Source organism: Erythranthe guttata, chromosome 14 (assembly GCF_056151865.1).
Source record: "Erythranthe guttata isolate IM_541 chromosome 14, IM_541, whole genome shotgun sequence".
NCBI lineage: Eukaryota > Viridiplantae > Streptophyta > Magnoliopsida > Lamiales > Phrymaceae > Erythranthe > Erythranthe guttata.
Window position 1 is genome coordinate 11,897,788 of NC_142546.1, and position 12,177 is coordinate 11,909,964.

Here is a 12,177-nt window from a genome sequence, read left to right on the forward strand (position 1 = left end):
TCATAAGGACTAATGGTGTACAACTATACCATAGATATCTCTACTCGATTATTGGGAACCACTTAGAGATTTCTAGGGTGAGGGAGTTCAGTGAACTCGTCAACTTACGAGCACCCACTTATGCATGCCGATATCACAATACCGTTTACTGATGAGATGCAGTACACATACACTAAGTGCTAGTCTTAATGGGAAAGGCCGATATCCTCATTAGTGGCGTAACCCTTCGACTAGGAACACGTTTAACAGTTATAATACTTAAGTAAATATCTCACGATCCTAACGATCAATTACTAGTACTTGTAACTGTTAGAGTAGGTGACCGGCAAGCCAACTTGTGGCTGTGGTCTTTCTCTTTTCCTTGTAATAAAACAATCGTTTTTCGTTCGTAATAATAAAATATCTTATTTGGCATTCTATATCTGTTATCCCATGCAAGCAGCATAGATATAGTCCTAACGAGTTACTCTATTACTGTGAGTTGATCTAGTAGAATCGTGAGATAACTCAGCAATGTAATGTAACTGTTAAACCTTGTTCCTAGTCGATGGGTTACGCCAATAATGAGGATACCGGCCTTTCCCTTTTGAGACTAGCACTTAGTGTATGTGTACTGCGTCTCATCAGTCCTCGGTGTTGTGACATCGGCATACTTGAGTGGGTGCTCATACTGGATGAGTTCACTGAACTCCCTCGCCCTAGAAATCTATAAGTGGTTCTCATTCATCGAGTAATAGGTTTCTAAGATATAGTTGTACACCATTAGTCCTTAAGACCCAGACATCACCGTGACTTCACTAGAGGACCGATTGTATCGTGACCTGTCCCTGAGTCCCACCGCGGACCGCTCCAAGGGCCAACGTTCGTGCAATCCGAAATCTAGTGTGAAGTCTGTGCATTGTAGTAGGGGATTCGAGCGCTTGAGTAGTCATGGATGTCCTGTGTGTTCTGACGGTTTATAATCCATGGAATCTCTGGCCAGAGTTGATAGTGGGGTGATTAGGGAAATGTGTTTCCCTAAGTCGCACACGAACGGATTTATAATACCTAGAACGTTCGCACGGTTATTGAACTTTATAAGAGGTCTCGGTGAACCAATGCCTCTAGTTCAATCGGGACATGTGCTACGAAGGGATCGTACTGTACGCTAACTATATCATAAGGTTCTTGCAGGCACTTCATTTGTATCTAGGGAATCATGATGCGTAGTTGCTAGACGCCAATCTTGATTCGTTGGGCACCGATTTGATCGGGATTAGGTAAAATGAGTTCTACTCTAATCGGGACTCTTGGGAGGAGTTCGTATAAGAACAATGTGTTGTTCGAATCACAAAGAGTTGTGAGCCCACGGCTAGCATACACCTGAACCATTGAGGGTCACACTTCTCGTGTAATATAGATCCTTGATAACAACAAGCATAGATTAATGTGTTAATCTTTGAACGATTGGATGTCGATATGATTGAATCCAAGATTCGTAATTGTGAATTGCGAATTGGAATAAACGTGGAGAAAGGAGAAATGCGGAATTTAGTGAACTTTCTAAATTGGGAAGTTTCCCGATTTAGCAAGTCCACTGAATTGGAAGTTTCCAATTTTGGAAATTGGAAATTTCGAAGAGGCACTCGTATCGACGAGGACTTTGAGCTCGTCACAAATATAATTTTGTTATAATTTTGTGGACGATCGTTTATTAGAAACGAGGCCGTAAAGGGAATGGACTTAATGCATCAGTGGGTCAAGCCCAATGACTTAAGCCCGCTAGGGTTGAAAACCCTAGATATAAATAGACCTCAAAAGGAGTTTTGAGATCAGATTTTTCAGCACCAAAACCCTAGCCGCTCAGCCCCATTCGGCCGTTGCATCTCCGCCGCGCCACCGCCGACCACCGCCGGGAAACCGCCGGTTTTTCTCCTCTTTCTCCTTCGTTTTATTCGTGTTGTTATCTAACTCGTTTACATCTAGTGCTGTAGTTCGAGTGGGTCGAAAATACGAGGTGAAACCTAATTGGAGAGGAGCTGCTGCCCCGACGAATCCACGCACCGCCGCACGCGCCGCACCGCCGCTCACGCGCCGCCGCTGCCGCTGCCACGCGCCGCCGCTGCTGCTGCCGTTCGTCGCCGCTCGTTGCTTGCTGGATCAGCTTGTTCCAGCCGTGAGGTGCAGCCCCGAGGATTGGTAATTAGCAGCTTGTACGTGACTCGTTCTAGGATTTCGATTCGTCGAAATCGCACGCTACAAGAGGTAATTAAATCGGAACTTTCGTAATTCGATTCGAACATGTTTGTATGATTATTAATTTACGAGCACGAGTAATATGTGATTACGTGTTTCGATTTCATTAAATGATGAATAAGCATGTTTCGTGATTTTTCGGTTTTATGTATTTTTCAATTAAATCGAAAATTACCATATGTATGGCGGAAGCGTTAAGGTACGTTGACTATGTGATTAGTATTGCATGTAATCGAAACTAGTTCGATATAAAATTTTTAAATTCCGCTGCGTATACATGCACGATCCCCAACAGTAACAACTGTAAGGACTATATCTATGCTTGTGACAAAGGGACAAAGATATAGAATGCCAATGTGTTTTATCATTAATACGAATAAAGGTTCGTTTATTACAATAATAAATACGAAAGACCACAGCCACAGGTTGGCTTGTTGGTCACCTACTCTAACAATCTCCCACTTGACCTAAAGCCAACTACCCATAAACCGCAATCCCATCGACTCTCGATGTTTCTCATGGACCGATCTTGGTAAAGGCTTCGTGAAGGGGTCTGCAACGTTCTCTTCCGAGGTGACTCGTTCTACCTTAACTTCACCTTTATCAATGATCTCTCGGATCATATGATACTTTCTCAGAATATGCTTCAACTTCTGATGAGATCTCGGCTCCTTAGCTTGCGCCAAGGCTCCGGTGTTATCACAGTACAACGGTACTGGATCACTAGCATTAGGAATGACACCCAACTCTTGGATGAACTTCCTTATCCAAGTCCCATCTTTTGCAGCTTCGGACGCTGCAATGTATTCCGCTTCGGTAGTAGAATCGGCCGTCGTGCTTTTCTTGGAACTCTTCCAACACACGGCACCACCATTAAGCGTGAATATAAATCCAGAAGTCGACTTTGAGTCGTCCACGTCCGATTGAAAACTAGAGTCAGTGAAACCCTCTAATTTCAACTCGGCACCCCCATAGACCAAAAATATATCCTTAGTCCTTCGCAAGTACTTGAGGATATCTTTCACGGCTTTCCAGTGAGCCGGGCCGGGGTTAGACTGATATCTGCTTGTGACACTCACAGCATACGCAATATCGGGTCTCGTACATAGCATGCCATACATTATGCTTCCTATGGCAGAAGCATAGGGCGTCCTTTTCATCTCCTCGATTTCACTAGGTGTTTGGGGACACATAGATTTCGAGAGACGAACCCCATGGGACATTGGCAAGAATCCCTTCTTGGATTCTTCCATGCTAAACCGTTTCATAACGGTGTCTATGTACAGGCTTTGGGATAAGCCAAGCATCTTTCTTGCTCTATCTCTATAGATGCGTATTCCTAATACATAAGATGCTTCTCCCAAATCCTTCATTGAGAAACGTGTGGACAACCATGCTTTCGTTTGCTGTAACATTCCTACGTCATTCCCAATGAGTAGAATGTCATCAACGTAAAGCAGTAGAAATATTACTGCCCTCCCACTAACCTTCTTGTATACACAAGGTTCCTCCGGATTCTTCTCAAAATCAAACTCTTTGATAGTTGAGTCGAACCTAATGTTCCAACTACGGGATGCTTGCTTCAATCCATAAATGGATCGCTGGAGCTTGCAAACCTTTTGCTCACTTCCAGAAGATATGAAGCCTTCCGGCTGCGCCATGTAAATTTCTTCCTCAATATCTCCATTAAGGAAGGCGGTCTTCACATCCATTTGCCATATCTCGTAGTCGTACCACGCAGCTATGGCCAGCAAAATCCTAATGGACTTCAGCATCGCGACTGGTGAAAAAGTTTCCTCATAGTCAACTCCTTGCCTTTGAGTATATCCTTTCGCTACCAATCTAGCTTTATAGGTCGATACCTTTCCATCCACTCCAATTTTCTTCTTATAGATCCACTTACAGCCTATAGGAACAATTCCCTTAGGTGGATCTACCAAGGTCCACACCTTGTTGGAGTACATGGAGTCCATTTCGGATTTCATGGCAGTTAGCCAATGTCCCATGTCCGCATCCGATACGGCCTCATTGTATGTTCTTGGATCTCGTCCAAGATCAACATGATCTTCATCATTTTCGAGGAGGAATAACCTATCCGGCATTTTCCGAACTCTTTCGGATCTACGTACCGTAGGTTCAGGAGGTATATTAGTGGTTTGTTGTATTGGTTCGATTACTTGTTCTTGCGTTTGAACTTCACTTTGTGGTTCTTGAATTACTTCAAGTTCTATCATGCTGCCCTTTCTATCGGATAGAAACTCCCTTTCCAAAAAGGTGGCATTTCTTGAAACAAACGTCTTTGCTTCTTTGACATAATAAAACTCGTATCCCATTGAGTCTTCGGGATACCCCACAAAATAGCACAAGTCGGATTTACTATCCAACTTATCTCCCACTAATCGCTTCACATAAGCGGGACAACCCCATATCCTAATATGTTTGTAATTGGGTTTCCGGGAATGCCAAAGTTCATAAGGTGTGGATTTAACTGCTTTGGTGTTAACTCTATTCAGCAAATACGCGGCAGTACGGAGTGCATGACCCCACAAGTATGCCGGTAAGTTTGTGAACCCCATCATGGATCGAACCATATCTAATAAAGTTCGATTCCGACGTTCGGATACTCCATTAAGTTGAGGAGTTCCCGGTGGAGTCCATTGGGACTGTATCCCATTTTCTTTTAGATAGTCAATGAACTCGATGCTCAAGTACTCTCCACCACGATCGGATCGCAGCTTCTTAATACTTCGTCCGAGTTGCTTTTCTACTTCATGTCTAAAATCTTTGAACCTTTCAAATGTTTCAGACTTGTACTTCATCAAGTACACATACCCATACCTAGAATAATCGTCGGTAAAGGTGGCGAAGTAGTTATATCCACCCTTCGCACTAACACTTAGTGGACCACATACGTCTGTATGGATCAAATCCAAAAGACCCTCGGCTCGTTCCATTTTCCCTTTGTAGGGTGACTTGGTCATTTTCCCTTTAAGGCAAGATTCACAAGTTTGTAGTGATTTCACGTCCTCCAAAGAGAACAATCCTTCACTGACAAAATCGTTCATCCTTCTTAAAAAGACATGACCTAATCTAGCGTGCCAAAGTTGTGCGGGGTTTTGATCTATCTCCTTACGTTTTGCTGATTTTTGGCTCAGGGGCCCCCACTACCTTCACCCACTTCGAACTTGTTGTTTATGAAGGGAACTCTTTCATTTCTCTTCTTTTGGGAAGAACTCTTCTTTCCAGAAGTAGCAACAATGAGAACAGACTTCTCTTTCTTAATGGTGGACTCGAAACTGACCAACATGTTCATTAACTCATCCAAGGGAGGATCAAGTTTGTTCATGTTGAAGTTCACTATGAATGATTCATAGGAACTAGGAAGAGACAACAGGATCAAATCCAACGAGAGCTCGGCCGGGAGGGTGACATCGAGATTCACTAGCTTTTCAAGGAGAGTGATTATTTTGAGACAGTGCTCGTGGACCGAAGTCCCTTCGCGCAGTCTCGCCGTGATCAACTCCTTTGTAGCAGCGTACCTCGATGCCCTAATATTCTCACTATACATGCTATCGAGATGAGCCTTTATATCGAAAGCATGCATGTGAGACTCATATTTCCTCGCAAGCGCGGGCTCCATGGCGGCTTATCATATAGCACCTAGCATGTGTGTCATCTTTCTTCCATGCTTCATAAGTTTCCTTTTCAGCATCAGTCGCTGTGGCAGGTATAGTGGCGGGAAGTCTCTCGTTCAAAACATAGAGACGCCCCTCAACGGTTAGCACACGCTTAAGACTACGCAACCAATCTAGGTAATTAGGGCCATTGAGTTTATTGTCGAGGATTGACATTATGGGATTCTTAGACATGATTATCTGAGAGGTATAGAGAAGAGGATTATTAGAGATTCGCGTTAAATGATTGTTACAATTAAATGTTTGGACTTATGTTATTTAATTGTTCTCCCACTAATTTTATCGAGTTCCACTTCCCTCTAGTAGACAAACGAGAAAACTGATTTTTCTTAATGGGCTTTAGGTCCAATAGACAAATATAACCCGTAGTTAATCTAGCCCGATTATATTTGCCCAAAGGTAGATCACAATCAATCATATCCACAATATGACCCTAAATTAATTTTCCTCACACTTGATAATGACCTAAGTTAATCTCGCGAATATCAAAATCGTCGTGTGTCAAGTCTAACCTACCAATCAAAGATGCTCATAGAACATGATTATGCCAAACTAATGCAGTCCCTAGTTAATCTAGCCGACCACGTTAATCCAACATAACCCTTTTCTATGGCTACCTTCATCGCTATGTCAATTGAATTACAGCTTACTCCACCATAGCACTCCCCGCTAACACGGCTTACTGCACTACAGTGAAGGGCTACACATAATCCAACCGTTGGCAGAAGGAAAGAAATAACTCAACAGATTGGGTATTTCTTTATAGCTTGAAATAATTCTTAATTAGATTAAGAATGAGGGATTTTTATTAAAAGTTTTATCTCATCAGAAGGTTCGGATAGGTCTATGTGATTCCTACATCTATGTTCTCTAAAGGTATATGGAAAACGCATATTGTCCTAAGAGGAACATACGACCTAACTATATAATTAATTACATTAATTAATTATCGGGTTTTCAAAATAATTATAGAACCTCAACTAGCATAAATCATTCAAATAATGTTGAGGTACTACTAATTAAGTTGAAGTATAATCAATATTATACGTGTGTTCTATTAATTGAAATCAATTTAACAATTTAAATTAATTAATTAATCTAACACCTATTTACTAAAATAGATGATTGTCGATCCAATTATCTAATTGGGATTAATTGAAAATAATTTTCCAAAATTTAAAATCAATTTGTTTTAAGTTTAATTTTAGAAATCTGAAATAATTTTTTTTTTTTTTTTTTTCAGTGAACCGGTTCGGCCGACCGGTCTGACCGGTTCGGACCGAAACGGTCCGGTTCTGCCCGGTCCAATTGACCCAAATCAGTGGGCCGGGTCAGTCGGACCGAGAACCGGTCTGACCGACCCGAATCCACGTGGATTCGGTCAACTAAATCGTGCACAACCATCGAACCGGGCGGTTCGGCCGGTTCGATCCGAACAATTTAAAAACCGACATTTTAAAATAATTTCAGATCCGATTTTCCAATTTTAAACAATTTTAAAGCTGGAAAAATTCTAAACAATATTTCAAAAATATTTTAAACTTACGAAAACTCCCAATTACATAATACGACAATCACTACTTTAATAAATCGAACATGCATAAAATCATAGCATATAAATACGAACGCAATTAATTGCGCAACGAGCTCTGATACCACTGTTGGGTTTCGGGCACGCATACGCAGCGGAAAACAAAAATTTTATGCGAATTAAACGGCTTTAAATCACACATGTACATGCCCGACAAATTAAATCAATTAATTGCGTACCTTTGCGCTTCCAGCGAAATTAAAAACAACATACATGCTAAATAATTTAACCGAATTTAAATCAATTAACATGCTCGCGTTTAAACCAATTAACATGCTTGCAAAGATTAAAACCGATTACACATAATCACATAAAATCATACGATTGCAAACATGAATTCATAGTTTAAACGTAAATGAATCGAAACTAGGGTTTCGTGTGTTTACCTCTTGAAGCGTGAGGTAGGAGCGTTTAGCAAGTCGAGATTGCTACGGAAACCAATCCGTACAATTGGGGCAGCAGCGGTGCAGCGGCGAGACGGCCACGGCGGCGCGTGAATCTCACGCGCAGAGAAGATGGCTAGCTGCTCTTCCACTCCTATTGATCCAATCTGTTTGCTGATCTGAAATTACAGCCTTGCTCCGACTTCCGTATCTCCATGCGTATTTACTGGATGAATAATTCCTTCTGGACGATGGTAGATTTATGAGTCGTGAAGCTTCTGTCAAAATTTCACATCCATCCGATCACCGGTTGATTTATGGCGAATTTTCTCGCTGGACAGCGCAGAAAATCCGAGAGCAGTTTTTCAGAATTGCTTTCTCGCATCTTCGATTCTTCAATCTTCCTCCTCTTGGATTTCACCTCGTATACTTCGATCTACTAAACACGTGGCACTAGACACGTAATAGTCAGAATAACGGGAGAAAAGAAAGAAGGAAAGGAATACCGAAAGAGATCGGCCAACGGATGGCCGATTCCGGCGATTTTCCGGCGACGATGGCGCGGTGGCCGAGGGGAGATGGCCGAGCGTGAGAGAGGGAGCGGCTAGGGTTTTTGGACGTGTTGTGTGTTTGTGCAAGACCTATAAATCATGTATTTATAGTCCCTTGCATAAAACCCTAACGGGCTTAAGTTGGACCGGGCCCAACAGCTTAAGCTCGTCAGTTCCTTCACTTGCTCGTCTCTCTCAATTCAATGATCGGAAAATCGTAACAATTACATATTCGGATTCATTATAATGTTCTCGTCATTACGAGTGCCATCTTTCATTTTCCAACTTTCCAAAAGTGGAAACCCTAGTTCAGTGCACTTTCTAAATTTGGAAACTTCCCGATTTAGAAAGTTCACTACAACTTTCGCCTATTCTTTTCCTTTTCTTATTCTCATTCATAATTCCAAATTACGAATGTTGGACCCAATCATATTGACTTCCAATCATGCAAAGATAAACCATTTTATCTCTGACCGTTTATTCAAAGATCTCATGTGCACGAGCAGTGTGACCCTCGATGGTTCAGGTGTAAGCTAGCCGTGGGCCCACAACCCTTTGTGGTCAAAACTCGTCCCCTTAGAGTTACGATTAAGATGAAACTCGTTTCACCTTAACCAACCAACGAATCAAGATTGGCGTCTAGCAACTACGCGTCATGATTCCCTAGATACAAATGAAGTGCCTGCAAGAACCTTCAGATATAGTTAACGTACAGTACGGTCCCTTCGATTCATATGTCCCGATCGAACTAGAGGCATTGGTTCATCGAGACCTCTTTATATGTTCGATGACGGTGCGATCGTTCTAAGTGTTGTAATCCTTACGTGCATGACTTAGAGAATCGAATTCTCTAATCATCACTTAGTCAGCTCTGGCCAGAGACTTAGAATGATTACAAACTTTCAGAACACACAGGACATCCAAGACTATTCTAGCGATCGAATCCCCGACTACAATGCACAGACCTCCCACTAGATTTCGGACTGCACGAACACTGGCCCTTGGGATGGTCCTCGGTGGAACTCAGGGACAGGTCACGATACAGCTGGTCCTCTAGTGAAGTCACGGTGATGTCTAGGTCATAAGGACTAATGGTGTACAACTATACCATAGATATCTCTACTCGATTATTGGGAACCACTTAGAGATTTCTAGGGTGAGGGAGTTCAGTGAACTCGTCAACTTACGAGCACCCACTTATGCATGCCGATATCACAATACCGTTTACTGATGAGATGCAGTACACATACACTAAGTGCTAGTCTTAATGGGAAAGGCCGATATCCTCATTAGTGGCGTAACCCTTCGACTAGGAACACGTTTAACAGTTATAATACTTAAGTAAATATCTCACGATCCTAACGATCAATTACTAGTACTTGTAACTGTTAGAGTAGGTGACCGGCAAGCCAACTTGTGGCTGTGGTCTTTCTCTTTTCCTTGTAATAAAACAATCGTTTTTCGTTCGTAATAATAAAATATCTTATTTGGCATTCTATATCTGTTATCCCATGCAAGCAGCATAGATATAGTCCTAACGAGTTACTCTATTACTGTGAGTTGATCTAGTAGAATCGTGAGATAACTCAGCAATGTAATGTAACTGTTAAACCTTGTTCCTAGTCGATGGGTTACGCCAATAATGAGGATACCGGCCTTTCCCTTTTGAGACTAGCACTTAGTGTATGTGTACTGCGTCTCATCAGTCCTCGGTGTTGTGACATCGGCATACTTGAGTGGGTGCTCATACTGGATGAGTTCACTGAACTCCCTCGCCCTAGAAATCTATAAGTGGTTCTCATTCATCGAGTAATAGGTTTCTAAGATATAGTTGTACACCATTAGTCCTTAAGACCCAGACATCACCGTGACTTCACTAGAGGACCGATTGTATCGTGACCTGTCCCTGAGTCCCACCGCGGACCGCTCCAAGGGCCAACGTTCGTGCAATCCGAAATCTAGTGTGAAGTCTGTGCATTGTAGTAGGGGATTCGAGCGCTTGAGTAGTCATGGATGTCCTGTGTGTTCTGACGGTTTATAATCCATGGAATCTCTGGCCAGAGTTGATAGTGGGGTGATTAGGGAAATGTGTTTCCCTAAGTCGCACACGAACGGATTTATAATACCTAGAACGTTCGCACGGTTATTGAACTTTATAAGAGGTCTCGGTGAACCAATGCCTCTAGTTCAATCGGGACATGTGCTACGAAGGGATCGTACTGTACGCTAACTATATCATAAGGTTCTTGCAGGCACTTCATTTGTATCTAGGGAATCATGATGCGTAGTTGCTAGACGCCAATCTTGATTCGTTGGGCACCGATTTGATCGGGATTAGGTAAAATGAGTTCTACTCTAATCGGGACTCTTGGGAGGAGTTCGTATAAGAACAATGTGTTGTTCGAATCACAAAGAGTTGTGAGCCCACGGCTAGCATACACCTGAACCATTGAGGGTCACACTTCTCGTGTAATATAGATCCTTGATAACAACAAGCATAGATTAATGTGTTAATCTTTGAACGATTGGATGTCGATATGATTGAATCCAAGATTCGTAATTGTGAATTGCGAATTGGAATAAACGTGGAGAAAGGAGAAATGCGGAATTTAGTGAACTTTCTAAATTGGGAAGTTTCCCGATTTAGCAAGTCCACTGAATTGGAAGTTTCCAATTTTGGAAATTGGAAATTTCGAAGAGGCACTCGTATCGACGAGGACTTTGAGCTCGTCACAAATATAATTTTGAAATTGATGTGTTAACTCTGAAAAATGTGAGACATGTTCCCACTTTGAGTAATAATCTAATGTCACGTGTTTCACATGAAGATAGTGGGTATAAGGGTGAATGAGGTAATGGTGTTATGATGATTAAAAAGGGGTGCATGCTTGTTTTCAAGGCTGTTGGATTTCAAAACATGTATGTTGCATATGTAAATTTTGTCCAGCATGCATGACTTAACTGAATTATGGCACAACAGGTTAGGTCATATTAATAATAAAGGTCTTGAAATTCTTTATAAGAAAAAATATCTTAATGAATATATTATAAGTCTGATGTCTTTATGTGATTCATACATTTAGGGTAAGCAAATAAAATCTAAATTACACGTTTCTTCATACCCAAATTCATCCAAATGCTCTGATATTCTTGAGTATATACATTCTGATATGTGTGGTCCTGCATATGTTCTTATACATGGTGGGAATTGGTATTTTATATCTATAATTGATGATTTTTCTAGAAAAGTCTTTGTGTTTCTGCTTAAGCATAAATCTAATTTGATTGATAAGGTTAAAGTATGGAAGACTCTAATTAAAAATTAAACTGGTAAAAAAATTAAAACCTTGAGAACATAAAATGGCATTGAGTTTTGTAATTATGATTTGACAATTTATGCATTGAATCTGGTATTAAGAGGCATAAGACTATTGCATATACCCCTCAGTAAAATGGTATTGCTGATAGGACTCTTCTTGATAAATTTAGATCAATGTAATAAGATGCATCTAGATACATAAACTGTTTTGGGGAGAAGTTGTTATAATTGTTGTATATTTAGTAAATAGATCCCCTTATGTGCATCTAAATGGTAAATTGCCTGAATTTGTTTGGTGTGGTAAACTAGTAGACCTGTCTAATTTTTTTTTTTTTTTTTTTGTTCTGATTTTTTGCATCAGAAAATTGATAATTGAGATCCCATGTTTGTTAAATGTGTGTTT